The sequence below is a fragment of the Neophocaena asiaeorientalis genome, unplaced genomic scaffold (genome assembly GCF_003031525.2).
Source record: "Neophocaena asiaeorientalis asiaeorientalis breed wild unplaced genomic scaffold, Neophocaena_asiaeorientalis_V1.1 scaffold540, whole genome shotgun sequence".
Classification (NCBI taxonomy): domain Eukaryota; kingdom Metazoa; phylum Chordata; class Mammalia; order Artiodactyla; family Phocoenidae; genus Neophocaena; species Neophocaena asiaeorientalis.
The window spans coordinates 4,669,500-4,697,298 of record NW_020172141.1 but is presented as its reverse complement, the minus strand read 5'-3'; the positions used below and the strand labels follow the sequence as shown (position 1 = coordinate 4,697,298).

At 41.1% G+C, this 27,799-nt stretch overlaps 1 protein-coding gene and 1 long non-coding RNA gene across 2 annotated transcripts in view; one reads left to right on the top strand and one right to left on the bottom strand.

Annotated features, from left to right (window-relative positions):
- LOC112405273 (uncharacterized) overlaps positions 1 to 16,494 on the bottom strand; it is a 73,369-nt gene extending 56,875 nt beyond the window's left edge. The window contains exon 1 of the long non-coding RNA XR_003004304.1: positions 16,403 to 16,494. This is a non-coding gene — a long non-coding RNA (uncharacterized LOC112405273). The remainder of the gene's footprint in view (positions 1 to 16,402) is intronic.
- An 11,228-nt stretch (positions 16,495 to 27,722) lies between these two features.
- ALDH3A2 (aldehyde dehydrogenase 3 family member A2) overlaps positions 27,723 to 27,799 on the top strand; it is a 15,202-nt gene continuing 15,125 nt past the window's right edge. Inside the window, exon 1 of the mRNA XM_024752535.1 lies at positions 27,723 to 27,795. The gene's annotated coding sequence lies outside the window, so the exon portion shown is untranslated. The remainder of the gene's footprint in view (positions 27,796 to 27,799) is intronic.

Here is a 27,799-nt window from a genome sequence, read left to right as displayed (position 1 = left end):
TGGAGGAATGCCAATGCAGACCCTTTGCCCATTTTAAAAAGACTTAATTAAAAATTAAGCAGTTTTGGGTTTACAGGAAAATTTCACAGAAGTACATAGTTCCCATAAATGCTGCCCCTCACAGACCCACGCACAGATTCTATTATTAACATTGTGCATAGAGTAATAAATTTGTTACAATTGATGAATGAACACTGCTACATTATTATTAACTAAAGTCCACAGTTTACATTGGGGTTGACTCTTGGTGTCATCTAGTTCAATGGGTTCTTTTGACAAATGTATTTCATGTACCTACCATGACAGTATCATACAGAGTTAGCTTCACTGCCCTAAAAATGCCTTTTGCTCATGGACTACTCTCTCCCCACACCCAAACCCCTGGCAGCCACTGATCGTTATTATGGTTTTGCCAACTCCAGCATGTCATATAGCTGGAATCGTAGGACATGGAGCCTTTTCAGACTGGCTGCTCTCACTTAGGGATCCTCCAGGTCCTTTCACGGCTTGAGAGCTCTTTTCTTTTTACCACTGAGTAAAATTCCTTTGTATGGATGTAGTACAGTTTGATTATCTAGTCACTGATTGAAGCACATCTGGTTGCTTCCAAGTTTGGGCAATTAAGGATAAAGCTGCTGCTGGGCTTCCCTGGTGGCGCAGTGGTTAAGAATCCACCTGCCAATGCAGGGGACACAGGTTTGAGCCCTCGTCCGGGAAGATCCCACATGCCGTGGAGCAACTAAGCCCGTGTGCCACAGCTACTGAGCCTGTGCTCTAGAGCCTGCAATCCACAACTACTGAGCCCGTGTGCCTAGAGCCCATGCTCTGCATAAGAGAAGACACTGCAATGAGAAGCCTGTGCACCGCAATGAAGAGTAGCCCCCACTCGCTGCAGCTAAAGAAAGCCCATGTGCAGCAACGAAAACCCAATGCAGCCAAAAATAAATAAACTTTTTAAAAAAAGAATAAAGTTGCTAGGGACTTCCCTGGGGGTCCAGTGGGTAAGACTCTGCACTCCCAATGCAGGGGGCCAGGTTCAATCCCTGGTCAGGGAACTAGATCTTGCATGCACGCCACAACTAAGAGTTTGTGTGCTGCAACTAGAAGTCTGCATGCCGCAACCAAGAAGTCCACATGCTGCAACTAAGATCCTGTGTGCTACAACTGGGACTGAGCACAGACAAAAATAAAAAATAATAAAAAATAAAAAGAAACGATAAAGCTGCTATTAACATTTGTGTCCAAGGTTTATATGTAAATGTAAGTTTTCAACTCATGTGGGTTAATGAGTGCACCGTGAACACTGGGTAATATTGTAAGCCTATGCTTACCTTTGTGAGAAGCTGTCAAACTCTCCCGAAGTGGCTGTACCATTTTGGGCTCCTACCAACAATGTATGAGCGTTCCTGTTGTTCCACATCTCTGCAAGCATTGGGTGTTGTCAGTGTTCCAGATTTTGGCCATAGGTAAAATCTTACAGGTAGCTTAGATTCTAATAGGTATACAGTGGAATCTCGTTGATTTAATCTGCAATTCCCTGATGACTTACGGTGTTGAGCATCTTTTCATATGCTTATTTGCCATCTATACTCTTTGATAAGCTAACTATTCAGATCTTTTGACCATTTTTTAATTGGGTTGTTTTCATATTATTGAATTTAAAGTGTTCTTTCTGGGCGGAGTCAAGATGGTGGTGTGGGAAGGCACAGAGTTAGCGTCTCCCCACAACTAGGGCGCCTGCCAGCTGCTGGTGGGGGACTTTGACCCACAAGGAGACAGGAGGAACCCCAAGGTGAACTGGTAGCCAAGGCCTTCCCCCCCTCTTCTTTTCCCTTCTCCTCTTCTTTTACTATTGTGGTACTGTTGTACCTCCTGGTTGTGGACTCATCTATATTTTTACTTTTATATTCTCCCTAATATATCTGTTAGTTTCCTAATTTTATGTTTTACTTTGTTATTGTGTGTCTTTTTTTTGCCACCCCAGGCGGCTTGCAGGATCTTGTTTCACGAGCCTGGGGTCAGGCCGAAAGAAGCTCCTGCGGTAGGAGCTCCGAGTCTGAACCACTGGAGTAACAGAGAACCTCAGACCCCAGGGAATATTCTTCGGAGTGAAGTCTCCCGGAGTTCCTCATCTCAGCACCAAGACCCACCTCTACCCGCTAGCCTACAAACCCCAGACTTGGAAACCTCAGGCCAAACAATCAGTAAGACAGGAAAACAATTCCACTCGTAAAAAAAAATAAAATAAAATAAGATAGCAAAAAAGTATGTCACAGATGAAGGAGCAAGGTAAAAACCTACAAAACCAAATAAATGAAGAGGAAATAGGCAATCTCCCTGAAAAACAATTCAGAGTAATGGTAGTAAAGATGATCCAGAATCTCAGAAATAGAATGGAGGCACAGATTGAGAAAATACAAGAAATGTTTAACAAATATCTAGAAGAACTAAAGAACAAACAGAGATGAACATAATAACTGAAATGAAAAATACACTAGAAGGAATCAATAACAGAATGAAGCAGAAGAACGAATAAGTGAGCTGGAAGACAAAATGGTGGAAATACCTGCTGAGGAAGAGAATAAAGAAAAAAGAATGAAAAGAATTGAAGACAATCTCAGAGACCTCTGGGACAACAATAAACTCACCAACATTCGAATTATAGGGGTCTCAGAAGAAGAGAAAAAGAAAGGGTCTGAGAAAATATTTGAAGAGGTTATAGTTGAAAACTTCCCTAACATGGGAAAGGAAATAGTCACTCAAGTCCAGAAAGCACAGAGAGTCCCATACAGGATAAACCCTAGGAAAAACACACCAAGACACATATTATTAATCAAACTAACAAAAATGAAATTCAAAGAAAAAATATTAAAAGCAGCAAGAGAAAAACAAAAAATAACACACAAAGGAATCCCCATAAGGTTATCAGCTGATTTTTCAGTGGAAACTCTGCAGGCCAGAAGGGAATGGCAGGACATACTTAAAGTGATGAAAGCGAAAAACCTACAACCAAAATTACTGTACCCAGCAAGGATCTCATTCACATTCGATGGAGAAGTCAAAAGCTTTTCAGACAAGCAAAGGCTAAGAGAATTCAGCACCACCAAACCAGCTTTACAACAAATGCTAAAGGAACTTCTCTAAGCGGGAAACACAAGAGAAGAAAAAAACCCACAAAAACAAACCCAAAACAATTAAGAAAATGGTAATAGGAACATACATACCATTAATAACTTTGAATGTAAATGGATTAAATGCCCCAACTAAAAGACACAGACTAGCTGAATGATACAAAAACAAGACCCATATATATGACGTCTACAAGAGACTCACTTCAGACCTAGGGACACTTACAGAATGAAAGTGAAGGGATGGAAAAAGATATTCCATGGAAATGGAAATCAAAAGAAAGCTGAAGTAGCAAAACTCATATCAGAAAAAATAGACTTTAAAATAAAGACTGTTACAAAAGATAAAGAGGGACACTACATAATGATCAAAGGATCAATCCAAGAAGAAGGTATAACAATTACAAATGTTTATGCACCCAACATAGGAGCACCCCCATACATAAGGCAAGTGCTAACAGCCATGAAAGGAGAAATCGACAGTAACACAATAAAAGTAGGGGACTTTTAACACCCCCACTTACACCAACGGACAGATCATCCAAACAAAAAATAAATAAGGAAACACAAGCTTTAAATGACACAACAGACCAGATGGACCTAATTGATATTTAAAGAACATTCCACCCGAAAGTGGAAGAATACACTTTCTTCTCAAGTGCACATGGAACATTCTCCAGGATAGATCACATCTTGGGTCACAAACCAAGCCTCAGAAAATTTAAGAAAACTGAAATTGTATCATGCATCTTTTCTGAGCACGACGCTATGAAATTGGAAATCAATTACAGGAAAAAAAACTGTAAAAAAACACAAATACATGGAAGCTAAACAGTGTGCTACTAAATAACCAAGAGATCACTGAAAAAAATCCAAGAAGAAATAAAAAAAATACATAGAAACAAATGACAATGAAAACACCACGACGACCCAAAACCTATGGGACGCAGCAAAAACAGTTCTAAGCAGGAGGTTTATAGCAATACAATCTCATGTCAAGAAACAAGAAAAATCTCAAATAAACAATCTAACCCTACACTTAAAACAACTAGAGAAATAAGAACAAAGAAAACCCAAAGTCAGTAGAAGGAAAGAAATCATAAAGATCAGAGCAGAAATAAATGAAGTAGAAACTAAGAAAACAATAGCAAAGATCAATAAAACTAAAAGCTGGTTCTTTGAGAAGATGAACAAAATTGATAAACCCTTAGCCAGACTCATCAAGAAAAAAAGGGAGAGGATGCAAATCAATAAAATTAGAAATGCAAAAGGAGAAATCACAACTGACACTGCAGAAATACAGAGGATTATAAGAGACTACTACAAATAACTATACGCCAATAAAATGGACAACCACGAAGAAATGGACACATTCTTGGAAAGGTACAATTTTCCAAGACTGAACCAGTCAGAAATAGAAAATATAAACAGACCTATCACAAATAATGAAATTGAAACCATAATTAAAAATCTTCCAACACACGAAAGTCCAGAACCACTGGCTTCACAGGCGAATTCTAGCAAACATTTAGAGAAGAGCTAACACCTATCCTTCTCAAACTCTTCCAAAACTTGCAGAGGGAGAAACACTCCCAAACTCATTCTATGAAGCCACCAGCACTCTGATACCAAAACCAGAAAAATATACCACAAAAAAAGAAAATTATAGACCAATATCACTGATGAACATAGATGCAAAAATCCTGAACAAAATACTAGCAAACAGAATCCAACAGCACATTAAAAGGACCATACACCATGATCAAGTGGGACTTATCCCAGGGATGCAAGGATTCTTCAATATATGCAAATCAATCAATGTGATACACCATATTAACAAATTAAGGAATTAAAACCATATGATCATCTCAATAGATGCATAAAAAGCTTTTGACAAAATTCAACACCCATTTATGATAAAAACTCTCTAGAAAATGGGCATGGAGGGAACCTACCTCAACATAATAAAGGCCATATATGACAAACCCACAGCAAGGATCACACTCAATGGTGAAAAACTGAAAGAATTTCCACTAAGATCAGGAACAAGACAAGGATGTCCACTCTCGCCACTCTTATTCAACATAGTTTTGGAAGTCCTAGCCATGGCAATCAGAGAAGAAAAAGGAATACAAATTGGAAAAGGAGAAGTAAAACTCTCACTGTTTGCTGATGACACGATACTATATATAGAAAATCCTAAAGATGCCACCAGAAAACTACTAGAACTAATCAATGAATTTGTTAAGGTTGCAGGATACAAAATTAATGCAGAGAAATCTCTGGCATTCCTATACACCAACAATGAAAAATCAGAAGGAGAAAGTAAGGAAACACTCCCATTTACCACTGCAACAAAAAGAATAAAATACCTAGGAATAAACCTGCCTAAGGAGATGAAAGACTTGTACTCAGAAAACTATAAAACACTGATGACAGAAATAAAAGATGACATAAACAGATGGAGAAATATACCATGTTCTTGGATTGGAAGAATCAATATTGTGAAAATGACTATACTACCCAAAGCAATCTACAGATTCAATGCAATCCCTATCAAACTACCAATGGCATTCTTCACAGATTTAGAACAAAAAATTTTACAATTCGTATGGAAACACAGAACATCCCAAATAGCCAAGGCAATCTTGAGAAAGAAAAATGGAGTTGGAGGAATCAGGCGCCCCGACTTCAAACTATACCACAAAGCTACAGTAATCAAGGCAGTATGGTACTGGCACAAAAACAGAAATATAGATCAATGGTACAAGATACAATGCCCAGAGATAAACCCACACCCATATGGGCACCTAATTTACGACAAAGGAGGCAAGAACATACAATGGAGAAAAGACAGCCTCTTCAATAAGTGGTGCTGGGAAAACTGGACAGCTACATGTAAAAGAATGAAACTAGAACACTCCCTAACACCATACACAAAAATAAACTCCAAATGGATTCAAGACTTAAATGTAAGACCAAACACTATAAGACTCTTAGAGGAAAACATAGGAAAAACATTCTTTGACATAAACCACAGCAAGATCTTTTTTGACCCACCTCCTAGAGTAACGGAAATAAAAACAAAAATAAACAAATGGGACTTAATTAAACTTCAAAGCTTTTGCACAGCAAAGGAAACCATAAGCAATACAAAAAGACAGCCCTCAGAATGGGTGAAAATATTTGCAAATGAAATAACAAAGGATTAATCTCTAAAATATACAAACAGCTCATGGAGCTCAATATCAAAAAAAACAAACAATCCAGTTAAAAAATGGGCAGAAGACCTACAGGAAGACATACAGATGGCCAAGAGGCACATGAAAAGATGCTCAACATCACTAATTATTAGAGAAATGCAAATCAAAACAACAATGAGGTATCGCCTCACGCCAGTCAGAATGGCCATTATCAAATCGCAACAAGAGAGGCCGCGACAGTGAGAGGCCCACGCACCGCGATGAAAAGTGGCCCCCGCTCGCCGCAACTAGAGAAAGCCCTCGCACAGAAACGAAGACCCAACACAGCCAAAAATAATAAATTAATTAATTAAAAATATATATATATAAACAATAGGTGATGGAATTCTATGGTGCGGTGAACTGGAACCCTCTTGCACTGTTGGTGGGAATGTAAATTGATACAGCCACTATGGAGAACAGTATGGAGGTTCCTTAAAAAACTACAAATAGAACTACCGTACGACCCAGCAATCCCACTACTGGGCATATACCCTGAGAAAACCGTAATTCAAAAAGAGTCACGTACCACAATGTTCACTGCATCACTATTTACAATAGCCAGGACATGGAACCAACCTAAATGTCCATTGACAGATGAATGGATAAAGAAGACATGGCACATATACAGAATGGAATATTACTCAGCCATAAAAAGAAACGAAATTGAGTTATTTGTAGTGAGGTGGATGGACCTAGAGTATGTCATACAGAGTGAATTAAGTCAGAAAGAGAAAAACAAATGCTAACACATATATATGGAATCTTAAAAAAAAAAAAAAGGTACTGATGGACCTAGTAGCAGGGCAGGAATAAAGAGACAGACATAGAAAATAGACTTGAGGTCATGGGGTGGAAGGGTGAAGCTGAGGCAAAGTGAGAGTAGCATCGATATACATACACTACCGAATGTAAAATAGTTGGCTGGTGGGAAGCAGCAGCATAGCACAGGGAGATCGGTTTGGTGCTTTGCGGTGACCTAGAGGGGTGGGATAAGGAAGACGGGAGGGAGGCTCAGGAGGGAGGGGATATGGGGACATGTGCACGCATGTGGCTGATTCGCTTTGTTGTGTAACAGAAACTAACACGGTACTGTGAAGTAATTATACTCCAATGAAGATCTATTAAAAAAAAAGAAGATTTAATACAGGAAAAAAAAATAAAGCGTTCGTTCTATTGTACAGTTTGGATACCAGTCCTTTTTCAGATACATTTTTTAGAGATTTTTTCCTAGTCCCTATCTTATCTTTCATTCTATTAACAGTGTTTTTTGCAGAGCAGAAATTTAAAACTTTAATGAAGTTCAGTCCTTACTGTCTATATAATCAGTCATAATTCCAATTATTATTTTAAAGTTCTCTATGTCACAGTAATCAAATTTCCTTGTCAACTGCAAATCTCTCACCAAATCTTTCACCGTGGCTATTTTTACGTCTTCTGTCTTGCACAGACAGTTATTATTTTACCTTTGATTCTTCTCTGAAAGCATTTGCAATCAATTACAGGGAAAAAACTGCTTAATCTTCAAGGAGATTGATGGAAAGGACCCTGACAAGTACTCCAGAATACAGGTTTTTGACAACTTTAAGATCATACTACTGAACTGGGTAAGAATGTTTAGAACCCTAATGAAGCAATTGATTCATAAAACTGCTAACCCAAGATATAGCAAAACAAGACTTATTAACACGTGACTGAAATGAACTGATGTAGATGATTATAATTTTTGCACTTTTTGTTTGAAGCATTCTTGGTTCTTTAATGTTTTGTTTTCCAGATTTAAGGAAATCTTTTCTCTTTCTCTTAAGCTATGTATAACTTACCACCATTTAACAGATTATACTTTTAACAATAAAAATTAAAACATCATCTTTTCTCTCTACCTGATCCTTGCAGAACTCAGATACTCTTAGCTTCTCATTTTCATGGCAAAACACTTATCTGCACAGGTTCGATACGAACCTGTTCTCCCTGTAACAGCACAAAATTGGAAACACTGGTTTATTACTGAGGCTTTGTCTGGATCATGCTACTTGACCTACATGTACATAGAATCAGATGTGACCAGACAGATTTAAGGAACTGCTGTTGACTTTATGGAGCCACTGCTTATGAAGTCCCTTGAAACACTGGCCTGGTACCTTACTTACACTTGAGTAAGGATGGTCATTTTCCAGCTGGCCCAGGAACCTTAAGATACATTGGGGACCTCAAGAAGAGAGGGATTCACCCAAATCTATAGGTACTGAAGGGGAAGTCTGATGGCAAATTCTTGGCTTGGCTCCCTAGACTTGAAAGACTTTTAAAGGTCCACTCTAGAATTCCTTATTAAAAGTTCCAACAAAGGTGACTTGAAAAGGACCTATATGATAAACCACTATTCTTGCTGTGTTTATACGAATAATCAGGCCAGGATAAGACTAAACTTATTTTACAAACAAATTAGTCTTACTATAATGGCATTTGAGAAAAACAGGGTAAATATAGAGAGGAAATTATGTTTCAATGGAAAACTATCACACACCCCTGTGGTTATTAGATATGCCCCTATTCGTTTTCTTTGAGGTTTTGTTATCTACCTGTAAACTGGACTGGATCGTGAATTATTCTAGTTTCCTCCAATATCTAGTTACAACTGCTCAAACTAACAATAGCAAGTTTTGTCCCACCATTCTAACTTGGAGTCACTAAGAATTAAAACTATCCTTTTCCTGAAACACTATAAGCTAAAGCTGGATGACACGATATAAACTTCAGAGAAACCACCACAACAGATCACGTATGGACAACCTTCATGCCTGCCGTTCTGCAGGCCGCTAAGAAAATTCACGGGAACACTCAATTCCATAACCAGAGACATTCAAACGGCAAACCAGGAAATTCACCGAATTACAACCGCCATCCTCCTTCCGCCGTCTGAAGATACTCTGAGCTCAAATCCAGAAATCTACTTGACTGGATGCCCTCTGGACTCAGAAACTAGGTTTCCAACTATGCATCTTTGTTTTTCTTTTGTTTCCTCAGAAACTCCTCTCATAAATGCCTGACTGCTCACACCACATAGAGACCTAACTTAGATGGACACGGACACCCTCCTGCACCACTGCCTCTCACAACAGACAGAAGAGGTTAACTGCACTGACTTATTCTCAAGAGTAAGACAGTAGTTCGCTGAGCTATGAAACAAGGTACCTTAGCTTCTGGGCCGTGAGACTTCTTGTGGAAGTTTCAAAGTGGGAGTGGAGAGGAATGAAGGGTGGCAGAACATGCCACCCCCAAAAATGCCACTTTAGCGTAAGAATTATTTTGAACTAAAGGCACTTGAAAAACAACGGCAGATTTTTGTTGTTGTTGTTAGAAAGGCGGTTAGAAGAGCATTTTAATCTCTGCTTCTCTTTTTGTAAAGAAGACATTAAAAACTCCCATGTGAAAGGTGCCATCGTCCCTGTACCGGGAGAAGAGAAACTTTCTTTGCTGGGGAGTCAGAGCTGAGAGAATTCTACACAAACAGACCTTGTTAAAATAATTCTTACCTTCCTTTAGCCTCTGCCCATGGCTCAGTTACTCTCCTACAGCTGCCACTCTTTACATGTTACCGGCCAGTATAAAAGCATGTAGATTCTGCCACATTTTTGCATCTTCACTTCCTTACGAGGGCTCCTGTGTCACATAAAGCTTACATAAATGCGTATGCTTTTCTCCCGGGAATCTGTCTTAATGGCAGTTTAATTCTCAGGTCCAGCTGAAAAACCCTAAGAGGGGATAGGTAAAGGTTTGCCTCCCCTACACGTATGATGACTTCTGGGCTACTTACATGTCAGACTGAAAACTCCAAGTCTGCTACTTAGTTTTTTATTTCTTCCGAAATATTTCTATGTTCCAACGCCACTTAATTTTTTTGACAGTTTGGAAATGGACCAAAAACACAACAACAACAAAAATAGATAAAGTCTGTAATCAAAATTAAAACCTTCTGTGCAACAACTCAATAGCAAAGAAATAAACAAGTCACGGGGATGCCATGCACAGCATGGAGACTAGAGTTACTAGCACTGTGCCGTCTGTTGGAAACGTGCTAAGAGAGAAAATCTGAAAAGTTTTTATCACAAGAAAAAAATTCTGGTGACTATGTATGGTGATGTATGTCACTAGACATTGCGCTGATCATTTCACAACATGTACAAACACCGAATCATCGTGTTGTACACCTGAAACGAATATAATTTTATATGTCAGTTTTATCCAAATTTTTTTAGAAGTTTGTGCAACAGAGGGCACTATCAAAAAGTGAAAAGACAGTCTACAGGATGGAAGAAAATATGTGCAAACCATACATCTAATAAGAGTCCAGAATATATTAAAACTTTCACAACTCAACAGCAAAAAGAGAAACGACTCAATTACAAAATGGATAAAGGACTTGAACAGACAAAAAAAGGTATATAGGTAGCCAACAAACTTATGAAAATATACTCAAGATTAATTTGCATGAAGTAAAGGTACAAATTAAAACCACATTTCACACCCACTAGAATGGCTATAATAAAATATAGTAAAATAATGAATTAAATAAACCAAAAGAATTAAATAAGTAAAAATATAATAAAATAGAGAAAATTAATAAAACCAAAATAGGTTCTTTGCAAAGAGCCACAAAATTGACAAATTTTTAGTCAGATGGACTAAGAAAAAACAGAGACTCACATAACTGCAAGCAGAAATGAAAATGGGGGCATTACTAGCAATTTTACAGAAATAAAACTATAAGAGAATACTATGAACCACTGTATGGTAATAAAGTCTATAACCTATTAGAAATGGACAAATTCCTAGGACACAAAACCTATCAAGACTAAATCACGAAGAAACAGAAATTCTGAATAGATCTATAACTAGTAAGAAGACGGAATCTGTAATAAAAAACCTCCTGACAAAGGACGGTCCTGAACTTAACGGCTTCACTGGTGAATTCTACCAAACATTTAAAGGAACCAATATTTACAGACTTTTCCCAAAAAGTGAGGAAGGAAGACTTCCTAATTCATTCTATGAAACCAGCATTACCCTGATACCAAAGCCAGACAAACACACTATAGAGAAGAAAACTACAGACCAATATCCCCTGTGAACACTGATGACAAAATCTCCAACAATATACTAGCAAATCAAACTCAGCAGCATATAAAAGGCTTATACACCATGACCAAGTGGGATTTATTGCTGGATGATTCAACATAGGAAAATGGATTAATACAAAACACATTACAAAATGAAGGGAGAAAACCTCACCATCATCTCAATTGATGCAAAAAAAGCATTTGACAAAAACGCAACACCCTTTCGTGATAAAAACACTTAACAAAAATAGGAATAGAAGGAAAGTACCTCAACGTAATGAAAGCCATATATGAAAAACCCACAGCAAACATAATACTCAATAGTGAAAGACTGACAGCTTTTCCTCTAAGTTCAGGAACAAGGCAAGGATGCCCACTTTTGCCACTTCTATTCAACATAAGTACTAGAAATTCTAGCCAGAGCAATTAGGGAAGAAAAAGGAATGAAAGGCATACAAATTGCAAAGGAAGAATTATCTCTGTTCAAAGATAATATGGGGCTTCCCTGGTGGCGCAGTGGTTGGGAGTCTGCCTGCCAATGCAGGGGACATGGGTTCGTGCCCCGGTCTGGGAGGATCCCACATGCCGCGGAGCGGCTGGGCCCGTGGGCCGTGGCCGCTGAGCCTGCGCGTCCGGAGCCTGTGCCCCGCAACGGGAGAGGCCACAGCAGTGAGAGACCCGCGTACTGCAAAAAAAAAAAAAAAAAGATAATATGATCTTATGTATAGAAAACCCTAACAATTCCACAAAGAAACTGTTAGAGCTAATAAATGAATTCAGTACTGTCACAGAATACAGCGTCAACACAGACAAGACACAGTTGTATTTCTGTTCTATACACTAACAATGAACAATCTGAAAAGGAAACTATGAAACAATCCCATTTACAATAGCATCAAAAGGAATAAAATAACTTAAAAATTAACTTAACCAAGGAGGTAAAAAACTAGTACAATGGAAATTTCAAAATATTGCAGAAAGAAATTAAAGAAGACATAAATAAATGGAATTACACCTCATGTTCAAGGATTGGATGCCTTTTCATTGTTAAGATGGCAATACTACCTAAAACAGTCCACAGATTCAATGCCAATCCCTATAAAAATCTTAATGACATTATTTGCAGAAATAGAAAAACCCAACTTACAATTCACATGGAATCTCAAATGATTTTTGATAAGGATGCTAAGATCATTCAGTGGGGAAAGGACAGTCTTTTTTTTTTTTTTTTTTTTTTTTTTTGCGGTACGCAGGCCTCTCACTGCTGTGGCCTCTCCCACTGCGGAGCACAGGCTCCGGACACGCAGGCTCAGCGGCCATGGCTCACGGGCCCAGCCGCTCCGCGGCACGCAGGATCCTCCGGGACCGGGGCACGAACCCGCGTCCCCTGCATCAGCAGGCGGACTCTGAACCACTGCGCCACCAGGGAAGCCCAGGACAGTCTTTTTAACAAATGTTTCTGGGAAAACTGGATATCCACATGCAAAAGAATCAAGTCGGATCCTTACCTAACACCACATAGAAAAATTAACTCAGGGACTCCCCTGGTGGCGCAGTGGCTAAGACTCTGCGTTCCCAATGCTGGGGGACTGGGTTCGATCCCTGGTCAGGAAACTAGACCCCACATGCATGCTGCAACTAAGAGTCTGCATGCCACAACTAAGGAGCCCTGGAGCTGCAACTAAGAAGCCCACCGGCTGCAACTAAGGAGCCTGTGAGCTGCAACTAAGGAGCCCACCTGCTGCAACTAAGACCCGGTGCAACCAAATAAATAAATAAATGTTAAAAACAAAAACAAGAACAATAAAACTAACTCAAGGGGATTAAGCTTAAATGTAAGACCTAAAACTATAAAACTCTCAGAAGAAAACATAAGGCAAAATCTCCACAGCACTGGATTTGGGAATGATTGCTTGGATATGACACCAAGGGTACACGCAATAAAAGAAGAACTGACAAATTAGACCATGAAAATTAAAAACTTGTTAATCAAAAGACAATATCAGGGCTTCCCTGGTGGCACAGTGGTTAAGAATCCGCCTGCCAGTGCAGGGGACACAGGTTCAGATCCTGGTCAGGGAAGATCCCACATGCCGCGGAGCAACTAAGCCCGTGCGCTACAACTACTGACCCTGCGCTCTAGAGCCCACAAGCCACAACTACTGAGCCTGTGTGCCACAACCACTGAAGCCCACGCGCCTAGAGCCTGTGCTCCACAACAAGAGAAGCCACCACAATGAGAAGCCTGCATGCTGCAATGAAGAGTAGCCCCCGCTCGCCACAACTAGAGAAAGCCTGTGTGCAGCAACGAAGACCCAACACAGCCAAAAATAAAAACAAATAAATTAATTTAAAAAAAAACTTCATTAGGTATGTCTCCAAGGAATACATTTAAATGGCCAAGAAGTACATGAAAATATGCTAAACATAACAGATCATTAAGGAAATGCAGATCAAAACCACACTGAGATACTACCTCCCGCCCATTAATTAGCATGGCTATTATTAAACAAAACAGGATAAAACCCAGAAAATAACAAGTGTTGACGAGGATGTGGAAAATTGGTCTCCTGTGCAATGTTGGTTGGAATGTAAAATGGGGCACCCACTATGGGAAACAGTACAGCGGTTCCTCAAAAATTTAAAAACAGATTACCAGATGACCCACCAATTCTACTTCTGGGCGTACAGTGAAAAGAACCAGAAGCACAGACTCAGATCTCTGTAGTACATTCATGTTCACGGCAGCATTATTCACAACAGCTAAAATGTGAAAGCAACCCAAGTTTCTATCAACAGATGAACAGATAAGCAAGGCATGGTACATATATATGGTGGAATATTATTCAGCCTTAAAAAGGAAAGCAGTTCCGGCATATGCTACAACATGGATGAACCCTGAGGGTATTATGCTAAGTAAAATAATGTCACAAAAACACAAATACTACATGACTCCACTTATATGAGGTACTTGGAGCAGTAAAACTCAAAGGGAGAGAAAGCAGAATTGTGATCTCCAGGGCTTGGGAGGAGGGGAAATGGACAGCTATTGTTTGGTGGGCACAGAGTTTCAGATTTACAAGATGAAAACATTATGGGGGTGGATGGTGGGCTGATGGTACAACATTATGAACACATGTAGTACACTGAAATGTACACTAAAAATGGTTAATACAGTCAATTCTATGTTGGATTTTACCACAATAAAAATTGAGAAAAAGAAAAAGCTGATACATTACCAGTGGTAGAGCTTGAAAAGGCCCTTACTATAAACTCATTGACAGGATTAAATCCATTGAGAGGGGGCTTCCCTGGTGGCACACTGGTTGAGAATCTGCCGGCTAATGCAGGGAGACACGGGTTCGAGCCCTGGTCTGGGAAGATCCCACATGCCACTGAACAGCTAGGCCCGTGAGCCACAACTACTGAGCCTGCGCGTCTGGAGCCTGTGCTCTGCAACAAGAGAGGCCGCGACAGTGAGAGGCCCGCGCACCACGATGAAGAGTGGCCCCCGCATGCCACAACTAGAGAAAGCCCTCGCACAGAAACGAAGACCCAACACAGCAAAAATAAATAAATTAATTAATAAACTCCTACCCCAACATCTTCTTCTTCAAAAAAAAATCCATTGAGAGGAAAATACAAACAAAACTACATCAGCAATTAATATTTTATAGGAAAGTGACCTGCTTCCACAGAAGAAGAAATATTCCATATGAGAAAGAGTAAGAAACCGACAAAAGGGATAATCAGATTCATACACTGAAAACCCATGACGGAGTTAACATCCGGGAGAAATGTTTACATAAAAGTGTAGCTCCTTTTTTGATCTCCAATAAGATACTGCAGATCTTCCAAATAACTTAGAAAACATCACTAATATCTATCCACACACAACTGACAGAAAACCATGACAAGGTTAGTTAACACGCTTCATTAACGGTATAAAATTATCATTTCCAGTTTGTAGCCTGGTGACAATTCTTCTGTTTTAGTTATGGTATTTGGAAACTCTTATTAAAATTTACGTTAAAAGTACAGCAACAAAAAAAAAAAAACAACAAAAAAAGTACAGCAACAGCTAATGCTATTCCATAATGGAAAATTAGTTGTTGCCATAGTTGCAAACTTAACATGTTTTTCGCACTGTGCCCTTTACTGCTCCTAAATCCCGATAAAAGGAACAAAGTCTAAAGGTAAATGGTACAATCACCTAAGCGGAAGTGTAGGGTCCAACTTAACGTCCTGTACACTTCATTCCCTCCAGCGATCACACTGAAGGGAGGAAGGACATGATACGTCACCGTCACCGTAAGGAAAGGCAGAAGGGCTGCGAATCCTCGAGGGTGGTCAAGACGCAGACTGTGGCTGTTTGCACACCTCAGCCCCTCCTCGCGGCTTTGTCCAGGACACCTCCCCTCGCCGACCTCCCACCCATCTCCTCTCAAACCTGGACACAGTCAGCGGGGCTCACACTTCAACACAGAGACGCCCAGAGGGTCAGGACAGGTTCTGCCCCAAGAACTTCCCTGATCACAGGCACTTAGCAATTTGCATTTCTTAGGAAACCCTGGACCAAAAGATCCTTTTGAAGACGCCTACAACTAGACAACAGATCAGGAAACACTACTGCTTTTCTAAGACTACAACACCAAAACAGCAAAATAGTTTCTTAGCTAATTCTCTTTCTTTCTGGCTGAGCCCTGCTTGGTAGATACTAAATTAACTCCATATTAAGAGGAAAACGTGCTGACACAGGATTTCCTTTTGCCCCCAACTCTCACGTTGGATGCATTTCACTAAACAAAGTGCGTCGTGCTGCCAATGGATTTCTCACCATTTTCACCATGAAAGATTCCTTACCTGCCCTGGGATCCACAGGGCCCCATCTCTAAGAGGACCCGCCCTCTGTTACCTGCTCTGCCGCTCTGTTCCAGTTTATCCTCCAGATGTACACCAAGTAGAAGAGGGTTTGAAAGAAGACACAGGCCGTCAATCCGGACCAGAGACCTGTGGGTGGGAAACAGGTATCCTGTTCAGATTTTCTGCAGTCCCCCTCCTGGCATCATTAACATTCTCCCATAACTACTGTATCCATAGCGTAACCCGCAGCTTACGCTAAAATTTTAGATAATTATGGACCAGGATCAGACTCAGGCTTACCACTGACCAGGTTTGATTCCAACTCTAGTGGGAACCTGCTGGAAGGCTTTAGATGGGTGTGTGCATGTACTTGGGAGACCTGATGTTTCTAGAAGCCCACTCTGAGAACCCTCTCTCCAACTGCTGCGTACAAGAGATGACTGAGAAACATTATAAACAATGCCTGTCTCCTTGTGAGAGGAAACTATTTAAATCACTTAAATATCATTGCGTAACAAAGTGGATATAAAATACCCATTCACATATGAATAACTGCACTACAAAGCCAGCTGTCTAGGCTTGAGTTGGAACCCAGCATAAACTGGGAATTAGTCTGCTAACCTGTTCACATGTCTGGGGCCCCACGTTGGCAAGGGCTCACTGAGGCTGGGCCTCCCGTGGACTCCCGGCCATTTCACTGGAATAACCTCTCGAGTTGAGAAGCAGATGGACGGACAGTTTACACCCTTTGATGGACTGATTCCATTCCTAGGAACCCATCCTAAGGAGAGACTCGGGAATGTCGTTAATTCATACACCCGGGATGCTCGTCACAATGTTATTTAAAAGAGGAGCAACTTACAGCATCGCTAATTATTAGAGAATTGCTGATCAAAACTACAATGAGCTACCACCTCACACTGGTCAGAACGGCCGTCATTAAAACGTCTACAAATAAATGCTGGCGAGGGTGCGGGAAAAGGGAACCCTCCTACGCTGTTGGTGGGAATGTAAGTTGGTGCAGCCACCATGGAAAACAGTAAGGAGAGTCCTCAGAAAACTAAAAACAGAGTTGCTACGTGATCCAGCAATGCCACTCCTGGGCATATACCCAGACAAAACTATAATTCAAAAAGACACACGCACCCCAATGTTCACAGCAGCACTATTCACGACAGCCAAGACATGGAAACAACCTAAATGTCCATCAACAGAGGAACGGATAAAGACGTGGTACGTACACACAATGGAATACTCCTCAGCCATAAGAAAGAATGAAGTAATGCCATTTGCAGCTACATGGATGGACCTAGAGATGATCATACTAAGTGAAGTCAGTCAGAAAGAGAAAGACAAATACTATATCACTTACATGTGGAATCTAAAATATGACACAAATGAACTCATCCATGAAACACACAGACTCATGGACACCGAGAACAGACTTGTGGTTGCCAAGGTGGGGGGGCGGGCGGGGGAGGGATGGATTGGGAGTTTGGGGCTAGTAGATGTAAAGTACTACACATAGAATGGATAAACAGCAAGGTCCCACTGTATAGCACAGGGAACTATATTCAATATCCCAGAATAAACCATAATGGAAAAGAACATAAAAAGGAATGTATATATATGCATATAACTGAGTCACTTTGCTCTACAGCAGAAATTAACACAACATTGTAAATCAGCAATACTTCAATTAAAAGATAAAAGGGGGGCAATTTAAATGTCCACTATTAGGGAAGCATTAAATAAATGATACAAGGAAATACTAGAGAATTACTAAAAACCATGTCTTTAACATGGGATCGGGGGAAATTACATACTCAGTATAACCCCACTTCTGTGAATAACAGAAAAAATACTGGGAGAAAAATAATTTTACAAGGCTGGAATAAAATACATTGAAATACCTCAGCTTTTATATTTGAGGAGTGAACTAGAGGTAATTTTAATTTTCATCGTTATATTTTTATGTATTTTCACAATATTTCCATGCTGTTAATGTATAATTAACAGTTTAAAAGTGTTATTTAACAAAGCTGAGCACCTGCTAAATAAGTCCAATAGCGAGAAGCACTTTTATGGACAAAAAGCGAGATATGACGTGTTCCTATTCTAAAGAGCTCAGTGTCTAGTAGAGGAGAGGTTTTTAGGTTTTTTGCTTTTTTAAAGGAAAGCTGAATTGTGAAACCCCAGCAGCTCATAAGGCAGAGGCTCTGGCTCTTTGGTTAAACGGTATTTCCCTGGTGTCGACGACGGTGCTTGGTAGGGATGAGACCGTAATAAATACTTGGCAGTTCTGTGTCCCAAACAGAGAAGGGCGAAATCCTGCTTGACGCTGATCAAATACCCCACAGGCTCCCAGCCTGAACTGGTCATCAAGAGAGACATGACACTGAGGACAGTTACTCATTAAGCCATCACGTGACAACATTTCCAAAAAGTCAGGATAAGAAACTAAGCACCTCTGTTTGTGTGGACACAGAAGGCTCTCACGACAGCTGCGGGATTAAAATTTCACAGAGCAATGGAGACAGATTCAAAATTGTTTACACGGTGAAAATGTACTGGTTGACACAGAACAAAAGGAGCTACTTGAATACATGCTACAGCATTGGGTCAGTCCTCGAATCAGACTACTTTCTGCAGAAAACACAGCTCATCGTTACTAAGGAAATCCACAGAAATTGCAGATGTGGATACAGATGCAGAACGCACATACAACAACTTACCCCAAAAGCACATGACAGATGGTTCTGCACAATTCTATACAGTTAGAATCTTGATAAAATGGATAGATTTCTGAAAATATGTGTAATTTGCCAAAGCTGACCCCCCCCGCAAAAGATATAAAGTCTAAACAAACTGATTTCAGAGAAGGAGTTGTAAAAGCTGTAACAAAGTCCTCCAAAACACCCAGCATGAAAGTTTCATAGAATTTAGCCAAACCTTCATAATACAGATCATTCCTATACTATGTAGATTGTCTCAGGGCATCCAAATGGGAAATAATTTCAATTCTCTTTATGTTATGAATGTAACATTAATGCTATTAATATCAACCCTTAGAAAGATTACATAAAAGATAAAGCTACAGACCAATCTTCCTCATAACTATCATTGCAAAATTCTTGAATAAAATATTAGCAGAGTCCAGCAGCTCGCTGGAAGAGTAGCGCACAGCAATCAGGACTGTTCTATATGAGGCAACCAAGTGGTATCACTTATCATCATAATCGATCTAAGGAGAACAATGATAGAATCATCTCTGTAGGCACTAAAAGGCCATTTGACAAAACCCTCAACCATCCTTGCTGGAAACGTTCAATAAAGCAGACTCCATGGATACCTCCTGAACGTTGTTTTAAAAAAGATGCACACATAAACTTATTTATGTGTGTCTTTGTGTATGCTTTGATGACATATTTAAGACCATTTAAAAATCGAGACGGAGTAACTGTGGTTCAGGCATGGAGCTGGGTGGCCTTTGTGGATGTGGTTTCAGACACGTTCCTGCATCATCGAGAACTTGAATTTTCTGCACCGTATCAGACTCAAGGACACCAACAGCCTTTCTCAAAAGAATCTCTGCCAGCAGCTGCAACCTTATGATATCAAGGTCTCCCCTTGTAACTATGCAACCATTTCAACCCCAGCCAACCCTTGCTTAACAAGCACCCTTACTTCTCGCCAGCTCCAATGCTAACTCTTGACAAACATCTTAACGCAGCTTTGTGGTTTTTGCCTTTATAAGCCTCCCCCATTCTGCAGTCTGGCAGAAAACAAGAACAGCTACTTGAATCTGTGTCTCCCAGTCTAGAGTCCTCATCTTGCCTCAAATAAAACTCTCTTCTGTTCCTTAATACAGATTATTGATTATTGGCGTCAACGGTGTGTATGTCAGCCCCAAATCCAACATGCTATTTGGTAGAGAAACAACAGAAGCACTATCTCTGAGGTCCTAAACAAGACAAGCATTTCCACTAATACCATGACAATTTATTGTTCTGCTACAGGTGTTTAGGCAGGAAAAAGAAATCAGTGGAGTAACATCTGGAATGGAGAATATAAAATCATCCCATTATTTGTAGACGATATGATTGTATCCTTGCAAAATCCACGAGAATCATCTGAAAACTACTGCAAACAGCAAGAGGCATTCAGAATTGAAACAAGATAGAAAATTCACCATCATTAACAGCTCTCTACAGACAACCACCTTTTAGACTACGCAACGGAAGAGAAGGCATCCAACAGCAACGAAAGCATACAGTGCCGAGGGATACCCTTTACAAGGAAAATGACAGAAGCATGTCTGAGCAGACGCTAGCATTTCTCAAGTGTTCATAAGATATTTGAACACAGAAGCTGAGACCGCCAGGAAAGCACCTATTTTATGAAAACACAGATGGCCTCCAGGTCTTGGACCGAGATAATAATAAAGAAAATTTTATTTCTTCCTTTCCGATTTGGACCCTTTTTAATTCTTTTTCTTGCCTAACTACTCTGTCTCCAGCTTCCAATACCATATTGGATAGAAAGAGCAAACGCAGACATCCTTGTCTTATTCTCGGTCCGGGGGGAACCTTTCTGTCTCAGCACTGAGTGTTCTGTTAGCCATGAGTTCTTCATGTACGGCCTTCATCATGCTGGACAATCTTTCATCTTTTGTGAATCACTTTTACATATTTTTCTCTCCCATTTCACTTTTTTTAAATGTGGTAAAATGTACATAACATAAATTTACCCTTTTAAGCATTTTAAAATGTATAATTCAGCGGCATTACACGCATTCACCACTATCCATGGACAGAAATTTATCATCATTCCAAATGGAAACCGTGCACCCATGAGCCCACTACCCTCCAGACGTTAGTAACCACCATTCTGTTTCTGTCTCTATGCACGTGGCCGGGTACCCGGCATAAGTGGAATCACGTGATATGTGTCTCCAGTTCATTTTACGTGATTTTGTCAAACTTCCCCTTTTGTATCTCTGCTTTATTCTACCTTTGGTTGTTTCTAAAGTGGTCTTCATTTCTGTTCAAGTGTTCTTTTTCTTTTCCATTTCTTTCCTAAGTTTTAATTACTTGTTTGTCCTCTCCTTATTGTTTTCTCATCTATTCTGTAATCTTTTAACGCATTTCTTTGGGCTTTTTCTTTTCCTTCAAAGATTCTGTTTCGGTCTCTCAAGAAATTGTGAGAATTCTCCATCTGGATGTCCATTATTTCATATAAGGTTTTATCTCCTCTTCCTTAGAGGTGTATGTGTGTACACATGTGTGTAGTGTCTATGCGTGGGCACTGGGTTTGTTCTTTTCTGACTAATACTGATCCGTGGACACAAACAGCTCGAGCGGGCAAGTATCTGCTGAGGAAGAGCACGGTGGGTTAGGGCAGGTATCCAAGGCAGCCTGAGGCTCCAATTCAGGTTTACTGCCTTAACATCTTTTGTAAAATCTGTTTTTTCTTGCCATGGAAATATATGCAAATAGTCATAAACATATGAAAAGGTGCCCAGCATCATTAGTCATCAGGGAAATGCAAGTTAAAATCACACTGAGAGGGCTTCCCTGGTGGCACAGTGATTGGGAGTCCACCTGCCGATGCAGGGGACGCGGGTTCGTGCCCCGGTCTGGGAAGATCCCACATGCCACGGAGCGGCTGGGCCCCTGAGCCATGGCCGCTGAGCCTGTGCTCCACAACAGGAGAGGCCACAACAGTGAGAGGCCCGCATACCGCAAAAAAAAAAAAAAAAAAAAATCACACTGAGAAACCACTACACAGCTACCAGAATGGTTACTTTTTTTAAACTGACACCATCAAGTGCTGGAGAGGCTGTGGAGCTAGTAGACTCTCACATACACACACACCACACACACACACACACACTCTACAAACGCAGCCACACACACACATACACACGCACAACACTCTACACACGCACCACCACACACACACATGGGGACTGTGAATTGGTACAAACACGACGGAAAGTTATTTGACTACTGAAGTTATGCATGTATCGGCTTCCACATGGAAATTCTCTAGCCGTGACTAGATATAGGGGTATAAGGGGGATGCTGGTAACCTTCTGGGTGGTAGATATACAGGTGGGTTACCTTTGCCATAATTCATGGTACACATTTATAATTCATGCACTGTTTTGTATTTGTATCATATCCAATAAAAACGTAGTGTTTTATTACCCCCCCAAAATATGCTAGACTACATGCAAGGTTCAAACGTGTGATCTCTTCAGCAGTCAGCAGGGAGAGCTTTCCTAAAGGCAAGTGGGAAATAAACACCTTAATTCTCTGAGTCTCAGGGGACGAAGGGTGTGAGTGCAGCCCAGGACTCCTTCCTTCCTTCTGGCCCTAATCTGGTCTCCTAGAAAACTGGCTGATTTGCTCATAACTTATACCACACTGCAAGGAATATATTGAGTGCATACATAGTTTTGAAAATGTTAACGTTTTGTACCTCCTTTTACCCCATCGTGGATTAGTCTGAGGACCTGGATAACAGAATGCAATGTGGCATGTCTCTCTATCATGTTCAGGTCTCTGGGTAGCAAGTGGCAAAAAAATTCAATTCAAACACTGGGTCCCTGACATTTGGAAATTGACTGGTTTCTGAGAGGAACTATGATGATGCCCTTCACAGAGGTGCTTTTAGCTTCCAGCCTTAACTGAACACAAACGATCTTATCAGGACTTGTCTCTGAGCTCTGCCTTCCTCTGTCTCAGCTTTATTCTCAGCGAGTCATTTCCCCTGGGGTGCCAACAAATTAGCTACAGGTGGCTCTAGGATTCTACCATCCGCATAGCTGGTGAGCCCATGGGGAAAGCATGTCTCTGTCATGACAGGTCTAAACAAAGTTCTGGGAGGGCTGAATGGTCAGGCTTGGGTTACCCGCACCGGAGAGGGGTCACAGAGTGGACCACCCACAATGAAGAAACTTTAAGGACAAAAAAGGGGTAATGGACTAGGGAAGTATGGTGGCCAGGCGTACTATATTTCCCCAAAGAAATAGCTTGTAGGCATTCACCCCACAATCCTGTACCTGCAAGTGGTAATCTCACTCGCCCAGAGATACTTAAATCCATGGGCACATCATAATCAAAAGCTGGAAGGGGAGCGTTTCAACTTGGGGGTGAAAGAATCCCCAGTCCACTCTTCGGTTTCATAAACATACCACCTTGTTCTGCTGAAGAATTTGGACATGGGTTTTCTTAGGTCCGTCTCCCAAGGCAATAAAAATAAAAACAAAAATAAACACATGAGACCGAATTAAACTTACAAGCTTTTGCACAGCAAAGGAAACCATAAAAGAAAACAAAAAGACTACCTACGGAATGACCGACAGGGCTTAATTTCCAAAATATACAAACAGCTCATAATACTCAACAACAAACAAACAACCCAATCGAAAAATGGGCAGAAGACCTAAACAGACATTTCTCCAAAGAAAAAATACAAATGGCCAATAGGTACATGAAAAGATGCTCAACGTCGATGATTAACAGAGAAATGCGGGACTTCCCTGGTGGCACAGGGCTTAAGACTCTGAGCTCCCAATGCAGGGGGCCTGGGTTCGATCCCTGGTCAGGGAACTAGATCCCACGAGCATGCTGCAACTAAGACCTGGTGCAAATAAATAAATAAAAAATTTTTTAAAAAGAGAAATGCAAATCAAATCTACAATGAGGTATCACCTCACACTGGTCAGAATGGCCATCATTAAAAAGTCTACAAATAACAAATGCTGGAGAGGGTGTGGAGAAAAGGGAACCCTCCTACACTGTTGGTGGGAATGTAAATTGGTGCAGCTACTATGGAGAACGGTATGGAGGTTCCTCAGAAAATATACTACCATATGATCCAGCAATCCCACTCCTGGGCATATACCCAGACAAAACTCTAATTCAGAAAGATACATGCATGGCTATGTTCATAGCAGCACTATTCACAATAGCTAAGACACAGAAACAATGTAAATGTCCGTCAGCAGATGAATGGATAAAGAAGATGTGGTGTGTATACACACAATGGGATACTACTCAGCCATAAGAATGAAATAATGCCATTTGCAACAACATGGATGCAACTAGAGGTTATCATATTAAGTGAAGTAAGTTAGAAAGAAAGACAATATTATATGATATCTCTTATATGTGGAATCTAAAATATGACACGAATGAACTTATCTATGAAACAGAAACAGACTCACAGACATAGAGAATACAATGGTGGTTGCCAAAGGGGAGGGGGCTGGGGGAGGGATGGAGTGGGATGTTGGGATTAGCAGATGCAAACTATTATATATAGGATGGATGAACAACAAGGTCTTACTGTATAGCATGGGGAACTATATTCAGTATTCTATGATAAACCAATTAATGGAAAAGGATTAAAAAAAAAAAAAGAATGTATACAGAGAATTCCCTGGCGGTCCAGCGGTTAGGACTCTGCTTTCACTGCTGAGGGCCCGGGTTCAATCCCTGGTTGGGGAACTAAGATCCCACAAGCCGTGTGGGGAAAAAAAAGTATATATATATATATATATATATATATGTATATGTATAACTTAATCACTTTGATGTACAACAAAAATTAACACAACACTGTAAATCAACTCTACTTCAATTTAAAAAATTACACACACACAAAAAGAGTTTGGATGTGGTTTTAAAATATGCCAAAAAGAAAACCATCAATTGATCTCTCCAGTTAATAGAAAAAAACGTTCAAGAGTTGGCAGAGTCAAACTCCTGGTGATGTTGCCGTCAGAACTGCGACAGATTCTTCCTGAGATCCTCCTGTCTAATCCTCAGCAGAAGCAGCAGCCCTTTACTGCTCAGAGATTAACTTGCCTTAGATGACACTTTGATATCATGCCTCAGATTGCCTATTTTCACGTTGGAATTCTGTTCATTATTTACATTTTTAAAAATTGTGGCATGAGTCCTATGTCAGTTTCCCTAGTCCCTTACATAACATTCCTTAGCTCAGGGTTTAAAATGGTTACTCAATGAACTCTGAGCCCATTTAAACATCACCACATGGTTCCAGAAACAGGTTTCCCCCATTTTTTGAAAGTCTGCTTTACACCACTGTGCTTTTACTAAAGACCTGCTTTAGTACCTGTGTTTGCTAATGGAAAGAAATCCAAAGAGGATTTTCACTTTTAGGAGAGAGGGAGGTGAAGAGTGAAAATAGCATACAGCGTTTGTAACTGCTACTTGGCTTTACTCCATTTTGGCTTAGGGACAGGTTCCTGGGAATGCTCTCCTCTGGGACAGCGGCAGAATCCTGCACTGACCTTAGACCGTGGGCCTACTGTGCACAGGCAACGCTTGGGTATGAAGTTGGCTTAGACACCGGTATGTGCGGGAAGCTACAGCTTTTCCCGGTAAAGTAAAAGGCCTGCTCACCAGCAACCTCCAGTTTACCAGCAAGATCACTGTGGTATCTCCATGTGGACTTCATGTTTTTGGCCAAAAGAAGGCAAGGAAGAAGGCGAAGGAGAGTTTGATGGTCATGCCACCTTCCTTCCTTCACCAAGAATCTCTTCAAATAACTCTCAAATTACTGTGGCTATTGAGAAAGCCACAAACGTGGACAGTGCAAGACACGGAGGCTGGAGTACTTGAGACCGTACCATTCCTTTGTTCAATAAATATTTACAGAGTACCTACAACCGACCTTTGCTTGGTACTGACACTACGTTGAACACGAAAGACAGACACAAACAAATGGGTAAGGGACAGAGTGGCAGAGCCTGGTATTTCAGACATGGTGGTCAGCGACGGCTTCTTTAGGGAGGTTACATTTAAGCAGAGATGGAATTAACTTAGCTGAGCACTCCAGGCCGAGGAAAGAGCAGAGTACAAAAGGCCCGAAGTGGAGGTGTGCTTCTCGTTCTGTGAACAGCAAGAGAAGCACTCCACTAAGTGGGAGAATCATACAAACGGAGCCTGGAGAGGAGGCTGCAGGCCAGGACACGTACGGCTAGTTGAGTATTTTGGATTTTGTTCTATATGTCACAGGAAGCCACTGGAAAGCTTTGAGCAGGGAAGTAAGAGGGTCGAGGGTCTTGTGAAAGGATCACTGACAGCTGGGCGGAGAATGGCTGCAGCAAAGCGTATCAGTCAGGATCCAGCCGTGAAAAGAGAACCCGCTCCAGTTACTACAGGTGGAGGGGATCTGAAGAGTAAGAGGGGTCAGAGGGACGCATGGGGTGATACCACTGATGAGAAGCTGCTGAAAATTCCCCTGGCTGGAAGGAACCCAGGGGAGCTGCACCAGCACCGGTGCCACCTGGAGATGCTGTCACTGTCATCCTGTATCTCCTAGAGAGCGGCCACCTTGACCAAGGAAGGAATCATCCCAGCTCCTCTTCCACTACAGAAACACCCAGCAACTGCCACAACTCACTGGAAGCCAGCTGGCAGGAGAACCGGGAAAAGAGTTCACGCACTCTGGGTGTCTGTGGGACAGATTATAAAAGGGCAGGTGCTGGACTGAGAAATGACAGATAAATAACCTTCACCGAGTCCACAGTAGAAGCAGGAAACCCAGCAGGAAGCTACATAAAGTGCCGGTGAAAATGATTATGGCTTGAACTAGGACAAAAGTAGAGCTGAACATACTGGTTGGAGTTCAGAGGAAAGGGTGGGACCAGATGGGATTTAAAATCTTCTCTGACCACCATGCACGGGATTAGATGAGGCTGTGACTGGAAAGAGAAGAGGTCCAAGGACTGAGCCCTCAGGCACCTGAACACGTCAGGAGGCCTGGAAGGCGAGAAAGGTCCAGCAAGGAAAAACCCAGAGGACTTGGTCAGGGAGGGAAAAGGAAAACCGGAAGAATACAGGGTGATGGCGAACAAGCAAACACACTGTCTCCAGAAGATGGCAATGACTGCTGGGTGTGGAGGCCAAGTGATCAATAAACAACTTATCATAAGACTAAAAGAGGGTTTTTTTCCCGGCCAAACAGGACTATAGCGCAGGAGTGCAGTCTCCACCAAGGAGGAAAGCGCTCTGGCGAAACATGGTTTTCAACACAGTTTTTTATATCTTGTCAGGACAAAGAACACACATCAAACAGGACGACAGGATACATTCCTTCAAGGTTTCAAAAGAGACAGCGAGCCAGCACGACCCCGGCGTCTGGGAGGGAAGCTCACCCTCGAGGGAGCGCCAGCATCGGCGTCCCAGGAAAGGGACAGACATCCCCACCTTCAAAGTAGTGTCCTTCACGTCTGGATAACGCATTCTTTCCCCGAGTGGTGAAAGCAGATGCACGAGACAAACAACCACGTGACAAGCTGATAAAATCCAAGTCAAAGCAGGTACAAGCCAGAAGGACTTCCGGCAATCTCCGCAGGTGCAGAGGAGAGCGAGGGGAGAACCCAGCTGCCGCGGGCATTGTCACGTGG